Below are 14,146 nucleotides of genomic sequence, written 5' to 3'. Positions count from 1 at the left end.
TAAATTAAAATAATAAAATAAAAATTTTTAACCCAAACAGAATTTTAATGCTTTTTTCTCTCTGTTCTTAATTGCGGGGTACTTCTCTCTCTCTTTAATTACGAAGTACTAAAACTTTATCTATGAACTTTTTTTTAAGTTAGAGAATACTAAAACTCCATGACTTTGGAGTACCAAATTATGTGCCCCTACCCCCTAAATTCCACGCCAGAGTTGTTTCAAGCAATCCTCTAAATTTTAGATTTCACTTTAGAGAGTAAAGTATGATCTCTCATCATAAACACCTATGATGCCATAACTTTATATGAGGACATTTAAGCTTAGTGGATGTATAAACATATATACTGATATACACACATAAATGAACTTTCTTAGTTCAGTGAAAATTAGTCGAATGCAATAAAGATGTTAGTTCTGTCTAATGAACTAAATTTGTTAAAAAAAGGCACACCATTGCGCAACATATTTAGTTTAAAACATCTAAGAAAATTAAACCAAGTTAATTATCACAGAAGAATTAATGACAATTAAGGAATCTATTCCCACTTCTCTATAAGCTTCTCGCAGTTCAGAGATTTTGTGAATTTCAGGTTCCTGCAGAATAGTATCATGTTGCTCTCCAAGCTTCGATATCCTGCTTGCCAAAATCCCTTGTGGCTCCAAAAGGAAAAGGACAATCTTCTCAATCTGATTTGTAACATTTAAAGAGTGATTGAAACCAATGTAAACACACAACTAGAATCATCACATTCACAACTAGAATCTAAGTTGACCATTGGCAGTAATGAAAATTGAAAACAACAGAAACCTGATTATCTAGCATTCTGGAGAAATCCCTGAGCACATGGCGTCAATCTTTGTTCCGAGTTGAATTTGCTCACCAGAGTGCCTTACTCGTTTCTTCATGAGTTTGTAGTTTATATAATATCTGCAACAAGATTATCAAACTTACGAACCCAAAATATCATTATAGAGCAGAACAGATATCCAAGTTGAAAAATCTCAACCCTCAACATATAGGCAGAGACATACATATCCCTGCCATTCTTGAAGTTCTCTGTCTTTCAACTTCTTTCCAAAGGCAACCATCTTTCTCTGCAATAGAAGACATTGTATTCAATGAGAGTGAAACTTACAAATTTTATAGGAGTCTGGCTTGGTTCATCCAATACTATAAATTGCAACAAGACTAACCACAACGAACGCATCATATATTTAACTTTGAGATAAAAGTCATAAAACCGTAAATATCAATAATTCAATAGAATCTAATTAATCAGAATCGATTTTGGACAACCTAATTCAATTATAAAGCTCTCAAAGGGCTTGTGCGTGTGTGTGTTTTGAAAAAAAAAAAGTTCTTCCAAGAGAAACAACTCAACTTAAGTAAACAAGTATTAACTATCAATCACTTGCAAAAGCCAAAGTTCATAGAACATGTTTGAATTCAACTCGAATAATAAAAAAAATAGTCTCTACTAACTAGTTAGATCATCCTAACTGCAATAATCTATATATGATTGTTTAATACCTTACTTGAAGTCGAGGAGTGCAAGCTTCTCACTGTCTTTGCACCAAATTTCAGCAGAAACATAGTTCACAAGATGCAAGTACTGGGACATCCCACAACATAAATGTGGCTTGAACGGGAATCTTGAAACAAAGTGGATCCTCGTGATTGTGGTCATCAATGAACCAACAATGGAAAATTGCAACTGTTAATACTGTAGTACAGATACCGCTATATATAGTGGTTGGTTTATTATTGATAACAACCCAAGCACCTTATTTTTCCATTTTTTTGTGTTTATAAATACAATTCTAATTAACATACAGCTGTTTAACAGATCTTCTGCAAATTAAAATTAAAAAAAATTTGCAAGAAGTTATTGGGTTAGTTCAAAATCTAATGTCTAGGAGCAAAACATATTCCTTTATGCGATCAACAGTTTACCATGCATCTAAGTCTACTAGTCTTTATCACTAAGAATGAATTTTTATTGTTTTTTATCTATACATAAACGAGTAAACTAAAGATTGAAAACAATTTGCAAATTAAAATGCTTTGAATGTAAATAGACTTTACACAGAAATATAACACTGCTTTGAATTTAACTAAAAAAAATGATAACAAATTCAGAAATATAAACTAAACTTAAATGTGTTAGGAAAATAAATTGTATTAAAGTAAAGTGCAAAATTTAAAAAAAGAAGTACATTTTATCCATAAAATTTAGCTAAAATATTTTTCTCCTCAAATTCGTAAAAAAGATTCTCGGACATATTGTGTATAGCTTTGCAATGCTCGGTGGTACTAATCTATTATAATGGATAATCACATAATTAAAATAAAATTCAATTTTAAAAAAATAATAAAAAAATAAAAAAATCTATCCTCACTCCATGAACCCAAACATTTCTAAAAAACCTATCCAAGTCATATCATTCTTTGTATAACTTCGAAACTACTAATCAGAGTTTGGTTGTTCGAATATAGTACACTTCTTCTTTAATAACCGATCTTGTGTCTTCCTTGAATGATTATACTCCAATTTTCCAACACGCATATCCATTGAAGTCAAAATATACGGATGGTGTGTTATTGAATTTCTAAAATTATTAAATAGTAAAAATATTCATTACATGCACTATAAACGAGGAAAAACGTTATGATAAAAACAGATTAAACGAAAATTTACCGTGTGTTGCATGTCTCAAAAAACTTATGAACAATCTTAAGATCATGAATAAGAAAGTTTAGATTCAAGCAACTCGCTGAATCCAAACTTTCTTGTTCATGATCTTAGATTATGTATCAGTTTTTTTGAGGCACTACAACACTGTAATTTTCGTTTGATCTGTTTTATTATAACGTTTTTACTCTTTTATAGTGCATGTAATAATATTTTTACTCTTTTATAATTTTAGGAATTCAATAACACACCATCCCTATATTTTGAATTCAATAAGTAATTTTTTTTGTTAAGGTCCAACTGGATTTTAAAAAATTGGAGTATAACCATTAGAGGAAAGCATTTATATCCGTTAGACACAGGACCTTGTCAAAGAGAGAGGGCGTCCTACAAACTCTGACTAGTGTTTTTAGTTTCAAAGTTATGCAAAGCCTAATATAGTTTTAGCTAGGTTTATTAGAAACGTTTGGGTGCATGGAGAAAAAAGACCTTTGCGAAGCTATATACAATATGTTCGAGAATCTTTTCTATGAATTTGTAGTGTATGAGGTGACATTTCTTTTTCACTATTTATTTATTTTATTTTTTTTAAATTCTACACTTTACTTTAATACAACTTATTTTTCCAGCACATTTAAGCTCAGTCTAGTTACATTCCTGAATTTGTTATCAATTTTTTAGTTAAATTCAAGCGTTATGTTTCTGTCAAATTTGTTTACATTCAAAACATTTTAATTTGCAAGTCATTTCCAATCTTACTTGTTTATATGTAGATAAAAAACAATAAATTTTTTGTGATAAAGAATGGTAGACTTTGATGCATTGTAAACTTTACCTTTGTTTTGAAAGTTGAAAATCTCATGACATCGTCAAAAATTTGTACTATGACCTTAATAATTAGTATTGTGACCTTCTTAATCTGCCCAAGCCACTTGATCACTTCGGTTTGTTCCTCCAAGACTAAAGGTGAAATTTCTCCATCAATCATGGTTACACTAAAACAAAATAAGAAGACTCAATCATACAAAAATATTCAACAATAACTTTTAATAATCAATTAATCAAAATAAGAACATTAAACCTAGAATCATACAATCGTGAGACAAAACAAAATTTAATTCAATTATAAATTTTTAAACCTATTGAATATAAAAGAGTCAAAGCATATAATTATTTTTTAGTTTGAATTCTAATCAATTAATTAGCAACTAATTCTAACCTCTTAATCCAAAATAAACTAAAAACACATCAGCAAAAAAATTAAATTGAATCCAATTTCAAACTCAGAATCCAAATTAAATTGAATTCAGAATCACATCAGCATTCATCAAATTAAATAAATAATCCAATTCCAAACTCAAAACACAAATTCAGCTCAGAATCTTAAAAATTAATTGGAAACAAAGATGAACCCAAAATTAATTTAAGAGCAACTGAAGATCCCACGGCGACCACATAGGAATGAACCTACAGCGACGATACAGGCAAGATTGCGAGAACCAGACCGGTCAATAAACCAATAAAGTCACTAGTTCAATGGTTCACTAGTTCGACCGAGGTTCAACTGGTTTAATTAAATATTAAATAAAATTATTAAAAAACTTTTATATAATTTTAAATATATAAATTCAATAATTTCTAACTTAATAAAATTCAAAATTTTACGATTTTACATAATAAATTATCCATAATTTAATATTAGAAATTCAAAAACAATTTCAAACAACAAAATTCATACAACAACAAAAATTATGAACAAAATTAACTTAGCATTGACAGCATTGTCTTGTGGCTTTTTGTGATTGTTCCATCTTTAACATACAACAAAAAAACATTATGAACAAAATTAACTCAACAAACAAATTTGATAGAATCATTCAGCAACTCACAACTCAGACATTCAATAAACCAATAAAAAAAAACGTGTTAGCTGTATGAAATCCTCTCAACCTTTTTTTTCTCTTTGCTCAATTGGTTGCGTCCACTGTAGTTAATCCAAATCTGATTAAGTTCATACACTAATGGAAATGTAGAGACACTACAGAAAGTTTTGGCTTGGGCCTCACAAACAGGAAAATTACCAGGACCTGCATGATTAATACACAATAATATGAGCAATTTATTAAATGGAGAAAGAGCACTTATTAAACATTATGGGCTTCCTTTTTAGATTCAGAAACAGAATTGAAAGGCACAAATTCAGCTTGAGAAAAATTTGACATCAATATAACAATAATGCAATAGAAGTTGAGGCTGACATAATGTCATATGACACAACTATTTTACAAAGGTAGTTACATGCTCACCAACTTGCCATTGGCATAGGGGCCGCCAATGCACATTTTAATGGTTGCAGAAAATAACTAGTAAGAGAACTATAATGTGCTAATGAATCCAAATTAATTAGGCCTGCAAAGAACATCTAATTATATCAGCCAAACTATACATAGTAAGCACATGGCAGCAAACAATTTCATATTAGAAAGAGTTAGTATAGGATCTACAATGAATTTAATACGATATTTTTTAACTAATTGCACGTTTTAATCAACAAAAAGTAATTCTAAAGCAATACTTTGAGCTTTTTGTTCGGCATGCACCATAGAAAACAGCAAGTCAACAAAAATATGATCACAAAATTGTAAAGTTTATTAAAAGTATACTATTCTCTTAATGAAACTTTTATTTTTGTGTCACATGATTCCAAGGGATTATCAAAGCTGTTGTACCTACCTTTGAATAGAAGTTAATTAATTAACTTCAACTCAAATCACTCTTCTTGAAGGTAAGTTGACAATAGTCAACCCTCAACTGAGAACACTAGAACACTCCCAATCAATTTTCCTTCAAAGATAAGAGAAACCCCCTTTTCGTATTTCCAGCGCAACCAAAAGAGCATAAATCAAACAAACAAACAAAAAACAAAAACCCAGAAGCTATTCCGTCAATTGAAGAATGAAAAAAAGAAGAAACCTTTGAGGTAGAATCAGTGACGTTCAAGTATACTCGACACCCCAGAAGACCGAATTCTAAGAAACTGGCACCAGATCCATCCAAATCAGAGAAAGGTTAGAACTTTGACAAGCCAAGAAAACCAACAAAAGGGAATCAGCGCCCAAATGACGGAACAAAATACACGAAGAAGGCACAAGTTGAAGTCAAAGCATGAGAATCGAGTGAGGGAAAAGAGAGGAGACGACGGCCAAAGAGCTTCCAAACGACTGCGAGGGAGCTTCCTACGACGGCGACACAACTTCGTAGGACGGTGACGGAGCTTCCTACGGTGGCTGTGGGGGGCTGCGGGGCTGTGGGGGCCACGAGGGCTGCGTGGCTGCGGGCTGGGGGCTAGGGTTCAAACTTTCACTTTTTAGAGAAGAGAGGAGAAAAGTGAGAGGGAGGACTGGGCTACATTGGGTAGGCAAGGCATTGCATTTCATTTAGGGTTTTATTTTTTAAGAGCAATGCTAATGTCCAGCAATTTTTTGTGATTGGTAGTTATCAAATAATCATTAATAATGATTTAATGGTGTAAGATTGGTGTGAGATTTCATCTAATGACTCACATTTTTCTGCTGGTTATATGTTGGTCAAAATTTAATAAAATTGCTAGCTCTTATACTTTTTATATTTTTTAATTTATAAAGGTCTAGAACGGGCGCCGTTTACCTCCTCCTCCTTTTATCAAGCTGAATTCGGATGGCTCAGTTAATAAAGATGGCAGAGCAGCTTGTGATGGTATCCTTAGAGATAGCAATGGTCAGTTTTTAGCTTGCTATAGTGCGAATTTGGGTGCATGCACTGTGACTGCAGCTGAGCTTTAGGGCATACTCTTCGGCCTTGAACTAATCATTAACTTGGGACATTCCTATGTTGAAATTGAGGTTGATTCAGCGATAGCAGTGCAGCTATGTTCTCAGGATTTGGGTAACCTACATTCGGTAGGAACTCTTGTATCAGCAATAAAGATCAGGTGCAACAGACTCAGCAGCTGACTCTTCACCATGAATTCAGGGAAGCAAACTCTTGTACCGATAAATTGGCATCTTTTGGTCATAGTTTAAGCTATGGTTGTCATTTCTTTTTTTCATTGCCACATTGTATTTCTTGTATTTTTTTTACTGATGCTGTAGGAACGGTTCACTCTAAAATAATTTCTGGTTAGTTTTCTCTTTTTTGGGCGTTTAGCCCCGTTGTTAATAAAAAAAAAGAACGGGTGCCATTTTGGGGAGTTCACCAATCCAAAAACCGGCCAGTTTTGTCAGTTCAACGGTTAACTGTCAGTTCAATTGGTTTTTGAACCGATTTTTTGCCAAGTGATCTTTGAGATTAACCAAACCGAATTGATGACCAATTTTTTATTAACCTGATTGAACCAGTCTTTGAAGTGAAAGGGATGGTAACTCAAAAAAATTACAAAAATATGAAGAGAGTGAAAAAAATCTATTACACATATTCGATAGAAGTGAACGGCACTTTAATTTATAAAAGGTATTTATTCTTTTATTTTCTTATTTTTTGCTTGATATTTTGTTTATATTATTTTTATATGTAAACATGACTTTTAACAATGTTTCATTTGACCATAATAGAAAGCGATCAGTTGAAGTATGATGTACACTGTACTCACTCAGAGAAATGGAACATATACATTGCATATCGTCAAAAACAAAAGAAATAGAAGGTTAGGAGATACGGTAATCTCCATCCTTACATGCAAATAACATTAGGCTTCAACTATAGAAAATTGGATTCGAAGGTAGTAACTGAACACGTATTTTCTATAGTAAAAACAGATTCTACTATCAATATAAGAATTCTTTAAAGAGTAAAGAATAATTGCAAAGATATATAATAATTGAAAAACATTGTGTAACGAGCATTTTAGGTGGTTATTTACTATGCAAATGTACTTATCAACTAAGATTGATTATATTACATTTAACGCATTACTTATAGTTCATTATATTATATAAAGAAGTACATCATGTGGCTGATAAGTTGGCAAACTTTCTTGAATCCAATCAAGATACTATTTGCTTTGAACATCCTCCTTCTGAGATTTATTTAAATTTGCTAGCTGATAGTAGTAGAATTTTTTTTTTTTTGTCATTGTAGTGGAGTTTCTTTTTTCAAATTGAGTAAGTTTGTTTTGTTCTTTGGTTTAAAAGGTGTCAAGTATATATAGCTTTCTATAAATTAGAAACACATTTTATCCTTTATTCCTTTTAAAAATCATAGAATAAGTATCTGTGTTACCAAAAAATACTAAATTACAATAATTTTAAAGAGATTTGTTCCCTCGTGAAACAATTTTATAAAATTATTTAATTATATACTATTAAATGGAAATTTTGAAAAATAATGAATATAATTGAGTCATAAATTTTTAAATCTTTTTGAACCGTAATGCTGAGATATCTTGAAATACATAATAAAACTTTTTTGTATATAGGCATATAGATAGTGTAGTTAGTTGAGGTGTTAGTTAAGCTGGTAATAAGTATCCTTATGTGAAAGTTTGTTAGTACACATTTTAAGATGGAAGGCTATTCCATCATCACAATATTAGGGCAAATCATTTAATCAAGTCATGGTGACAAAAATTTTACACAAATTCGCCAAACTAAAATCTAGTTCATGAATCAACCAATGTAAGTTTATATGTAGTTCGAACAAGTTAAATTCGAATTATATTTACATATAATTCAAATCACCTTGAATCGAATTATACATTCACGCATACACACTAATTCGAATAAACCTTATTCGAATTACACCCACGCACGCATTTTTAAATAATTCCAATTTGACTTATTCGAATTATTCATGGTATAATTCGAATTATGCTGTTAAAAAATTAATAATTTATTAAAAAAATTTATTAAAAAATTAATAATTTAAAATTTTAAAAATATATATATTTTATTTCATACATTAAAAAAAGCTAACAAAATATTTAATTACGAGACTTTTTAAAAATATTGATGAGCTATCAATTCAAATCCCATACAATACTCTTTTGTCTATTTTTAATAGCTCATGAATATTTTTTAAATTTTTTTAATAAATTTATTTAAATTATACTACAAAAAATATTTTATTCTATGCAAAACACCATAATAAGCCAACATCACTTCAAATTTACCTATATCAGCCAAAATGAAAATCGATACAGCAATGAGCCAAATCGTATTTAAATGTAATTCGAACCAGGCTAGTTCGAACTGCATTTTCATATAAATCGAACCAGGGCAGTTCGAATTACCAAGAAAAAATTGAAAGTAAATCGAACCAGATTGGTTCGAACTAGCATTGCATGTAATTCGAACCAAGCAAGTTCGAATTATAGGTAATTTAGGTCTTCAAGTAATTCGAACCACCCTGGTTCGAATTATTAGTGATTGGGCTATATAAGGAGTTCGAATCAGCCTCATTCGAACCATTCTCACCTTCCCATACCCCACCAAATCTCAGAGAAAACGACCCAGATTCTCTCCGACAAAGACCTGAACGGAATACTCTGCTGATAGGGAACGATCCGGCACGGTTATATCGCTTGGACGGAGTCGCCCATATAGCTGGGGTCATCAACGAGGAGGTTAGTACGGAAATAACTTTGTTCTACCGGTACATGTGACTTAGTGGTTTTGCATGTGGGTTAGATGGTGGTTTAGTTGGTGGTTTATGTTAGTGGTTTATCTTAGTGGTTTATGTATATGGTTTATATAAGTGGTTTAGAGTAACGGTTTATATTAGTGGTTTATGTTAGTGGTTTATGTTAGCGGTTTAGTTGTGGTTGTTTACTCCACAATCTTAAAATCTTCTAAAAAAACATGTTGACTCCTTTGGCAATAATGACAAAAATATGTGATTCAACAATTCTTTTAAATTAGGATTTATACTTAATAAAGAAAAGAACTAATCACCCAATAAAAAAAAGGAAATATAGAAAGCTTTGATATTTTTAGCTTTTGTAGAAAATTGAGGTTAACTACAATGATCTTGTGTATATCCTAACATATGAAAATATGAAAACCACTATGATACGCAATTAGGATTATGTTGGGAGGAAGATTTGAGAGATAGGATAGAATAAGAATTTTTCTAATTAAAAGCAAGTAGAGAGAAGAGAGAGTAGAGAGAATCCCAATTATGGACAAAGGGGAAAGGAATCCATTATTAAAATTATCCATTACCATTTAGGCATTTGCATTCTTCCTAATATCTATTTACAGTAGTTCAATTACCAGTAAAGCTCCAAACATAGAAATGTCTAACTGAGAGATCTGATAAAATAAAGCATACATGAACAAGGTGAAGTTAGTCATTCTTGTTCAAATGATGTTGTTGGGTTGCTTGGATTGGTCCCACCAGCTAGCTTGGGGACTTTCCTTGGAGAGATGCAATCTGTAACATAATTTTGTTGTGAGGTCTTAAGAATAACAAGTCTTTTAAAAAATAAAGAAAATTTATTCACCAAATCTCTAACAAAAGCAACATTATACCCTGGGAGTATGGATGTTTGCCAGGCATTCCCTTGCTGAGCGAGAAAATAAAAGAGGTGCAGGGCACTTCAAGACTGCGGTCCTCTAAGTTATCAGGCACCATATCGAAGACTCGATTGACGAGTACACGCACAGATAAGAACCTTTGCTGCTCCTCCTCTTACACACAAATTTTTTCTATTATTGTTCATTTACCAAATGGTTCTCAAGTTACTGTTTCTTATAAAGGCATCGTTCAACTTTCACCATTCTTGGTTCTTCATGATGTTCTTTATTTACCTCATTTCAACTTTAATATTATCTCTGTTTCAAAAATTACTTCAGCACTCATATGTGAACTCACTTTTTCATCTTTTTCTTGCACTTTACAGAGCAACAATTTGGGGACAATTGATTTGGCCATAATGAGAGAGGGATTATATGTCTTTGAATCCAATTTCAGTAAAAATTCATCCACTACACCCTCTATAAATTCTATTCAATCTCCACCCATTACACCTTCCAATATATGGCATTTTCGTTTATGACACCTTTCTGAACAAAGACTTAATTATTTACATAAACAATTTCCTTTTATCTCTATGCATCATGATGAGGCTTGTGACATTTGTCATCTTTCTAAGCAAAAGAAACTTTCATTTTCTCAAAGTTTTAACAAAGCCAATGCAAGTTTTGATTTATTACATTTTGATATTTGGGGTCCGTTTCGACAAAATTCTATTCATAATCATAAATATTTTTTTACTATTGTTGATGATTTTAGCCGCTTTACATGGGTTACTTTATTAAAATCAAAAGGAGAAGTGCAAAATCAAATAAAAATTTTATTACTTTAATTGAAACACAATTCAACTCCAAAGTCAAAACCATTCGTTCCGATAATGGACCAGAATTTATTTTACCTAATTTTTATGCTTCAAAGGGTATTATTCATCAATGTAGTTGTGTTGAAACTCCTCAACAAAATGGAAAGGTAGAACGCAAATCTCAACATATTTTAAATATAGCTCGTGCTCTTATATTTCAATCTAATTTACCATCATCTTTTTGGTCTTATGCTGTTAGACATGCTGTTTATTTACTTAACAGAGTTCTATCATCCGCAATTAATTTTAAAACACCATTTGAGATTTTATTCAATCATCCACCAAATTATCATGACCTTAAAGTTTTTGGATGCTTATGTTTTGTTTCTACCCTAATGGCAAATAGATCAAAATTTGATCCAAGAGCCAAAAAGGCTGTATTTATTGGCTTTCAAAGTGGTTTTAAAGGATATATTGTTTATGTTTTAGAAGATAAAAGAATTGAGATTTATAGAAACGTGATTTTTCATGAAATGATCTTGCCCTTAGTCACAAAAAATGTCCAATTTCATACACTCAGCCCAACATTACCAAACATACCTTCTCAAAAACAAGATTCAGTTAGTCTTCCAGTTGAATCCTCACCTATACCCATTGACCCAACTCCACCTAGTTCTTTATTTTCTCTAACAACCTCTCCTTCTTTCTCACCATCGTTACCTAACCAAGTTGAACCCATGACCATCGAATCACTTTCAACACAGACACCCATCTCTCCTTCCGCACTAGACACCAGTCCACCATCACCTTCTCATCCCCCGTCACCTTCTTTACCACCTGAGCAACCCCATCCTCGTCATTCGGACCGGCCTCACAGACCTCCATCATATCTCTCTGATTACTTGTGTAATTCCTCTCTCATCTCTACAAATCAATCTCCCTCAAAGTGCAAGTATCCTTTATCTTCAGTCATGTCTTTTTCTTCTCTTTCATCTTCACATAAAAGTTTCTTTTATCTCTACATTCTGACGTTGAGCCAAAGTCTTTTAAGGACGTCAATCAACACTCTAATTGACGTAGTGCTATGAAAGATGAGTTGGATGCTCTTGAGCTGAACAAAACTTGGCGTCTAGTTGATTGCCCTGCAGGGGTTAAGCCAGTTGGTTGTAAATGGGTCTATCGCATCAAACGCAAGCCTGATGGTTCAATTGATCGATATAAAGCACGCATTATGGCTAAAGAGTTCACTCAAACTGAAGGTGTTGATTTCTTAGAAACTTTCTCCCCTGTTGTCAAGCCTGCCACCATCAGATTAGTTTTGGCATTGGCCTCTATGAAGCGTTGGCCCATACATCAGTTGGATGTTAATAATGCCTTCTTACATGGGGATCTTTCTGAGGATGTTTATATGACTCTGCCACCCGGATTTACATCTCCTCAATCGAATCAATGCTGTAAGCTACTAAAGTCACTATATGGTTTACGACAATCTAGTCGTATGTGGTATGACAAACTTTCTCATCTTTTGCTATCTCATGGATATCAGCAGACCTCATCTGATTATAGCATATTTGTTAAATTCATTGGTGATCAAATTTCTATCATTTTAGTCTATGTTGACGACATTGTTCTCACTGGTAATTCCATTTCTGAACTTGCTACCATTAAGTCTATTTTGCACCAACACTTCCGAATTAAAGACTTGGGCCCATTAAAATATTTTTTGGGTATTGAGGTTGCTCAATCAGAGAAGGAAATTTGCTTATCTCAGAGAAAATATTGTCTTGATCTTTTGGAAGATTCTGGTTTATTAGGTGCTAAACCTGCCTCTGTTCCAATGGATAGTACCACAAGACTATATCAAGACAAAAGTCCCCTGCTATCCGACCCTTTTGTATATCGCCGTTTAGTTGGCCGTCTTATCTATCTCACCACTACTCGACCGGACACCATGTATGCCACTCAACAATTAAGTCAATTCATGGCATCTCCTACTGAATCTCATCTTCAAGCTGCCAAGCATGTGTTACGATATCTGAAAACTAGTCCCGGCAAAGGACTTTTCTTTCCAAGGGAATCAGAAATTCAGCTTCTCGACTTCAGTGACTCTGATTGGGCCGGATGTCCTGACACTCGGTGATCCTTAACAGGTTATTGTTTCTTCTTAGACAGTTCTTTAGTCTCTTGGAAGATCAAGAAACAAACCATCATTGCCCGTTCATCCACGGAAGCAGAATACCGTGCACTTGCAAACACAACTTGTGAACTTCAATGGATACTAAATGTGTTACAATTTTTACGCATCTCTCCTATCCGCCCACCAGTTTTATATTGTGATAATCATAGTGCTCTTCATATTGCTGCTAACCCGGTTTTCCATGAACGGACCAAACATTTAGAGGTTGATTGCCACTTGGTTCGACAAAAAGCTCAAGCTGGAGTGATGAAACTTCTCCCAATTCCCTCTTCTGGGCAACTAGCTGACATCTTCACCAAACCTTTGTTTCCTCAACCCTTCCATCTTAATCTGAATAAGCTTAGTATTATTGACATCTTTCATCCTCCAGCTTGCGGGGGCGTATTAAATCACTCTTCCACCTTAGCCCATGACAACAATAAAGACATCTCACAGTTCACAAATTCAGCCCAACAGAATACACAAATTCAATTATAATTTTAGTCTTTATTTTATCTTATAGTTTATCTTTATCTTTATCTCTATCTTATCTTTATCTTATCTTTATTTACTTTTATTTTTCATAGGCCAATGCTCTATATATACTTAGTTTTACCTTCATAGTGTACCATTCAATCAATCAACAATCAATAAAATTTCTTCATCTTTTCTTTTTTTTTTCATTATTATTCTTTCACAATTTTATTATCCTTGCGTACTCTTTCCATTTTATTAAAAGAGGGGTTTGAATTTGATGTAGATTAATTCTACTTCCCAAAAATCCATTGCATCTTCCAAACCACTCATGACAGTAGAATCCCCTAATTCAACTAGTTCTAGATTTGTTTTGTGAACAATCCAAACTATAAATTTAGAACCCCTCCCCTAAACCCTTGATGCATCATGATTTCTACATATCCTTTGGAATTGGAGGATATATAATCTGCCCTTAAAGCTAATGTGATC

General features: G+C 32.7%; 2 long non-coding RNA genes across 6 annotated transcripts; both read right to left on the bottom strand.

Annotated features, from left to right (window-relative positions):
* Positions 1–350: 350 nt before the first annotated feature.
* LOC130983276 (uncharacterized) lies at positions 351–6,114 on the bottom strand. 5 transcript variants are annotated; one of them, XR_009087302.1, is made up of 8 exons: positions 5,667–6,114; positions 5,427–5,559; positions 5,000–5,102; positions 4,644–4,780; positions 1,532–3,688; positions 1,033–1,095; positions 809–928; positions 351–687 (listed from the first exon to the last, which is right to left on the bottom strand). It is a non-coding gene; the product is annotated as an uncharacterized LOC130983276 (long non-coding RNA). The 5 variants fall into 5 exon arrangements; XR_009087303.1 differs by lacking the exon at positions 5,000–5,102; XR_009087301.1 differs by lacking the exon at positions 5,427–5,559 and having other exon boundaries at positions 4,992–5,102.
* Positions 6,115–9,843: 3,729 nt separating this feature from the next.
* On the bottom strand, positions 9,844–10,354 carry LOC130983133 (uncharacterized). Its single transcript, XR_009087259.1, has 2 exons — positions 10,199–10,354; positions 9,844–10,100 (listed from the first exon to the last, which is right to left on the bottom strand). It is a non-coding gene; the product is annotated as an uncharacterized LOC130983133 (long non-coding RNA).
* Between the last annotated feature and the right edge of the window lie 3,792 nt (positions 10,355–14,146).

The sequence above is a fragment of the Arachis stenosperma genome, chromosome 5, assembly GCF_014773155.1.
Source record: "Arachis stenosperma cultivar V10309 chromosome 5, arast.V10309.gnm1.PFL2, whole genome shotgun sequence".
NCBI lineage: Eukaryota > Viridiplantae > Streptophyta > Magnoliopsida > Fabales > Fabaceae > Arachis > Arachis stenosperma.
This window is presented reverse-complemented; position numbering and strand designations above follow the sequence as displayed.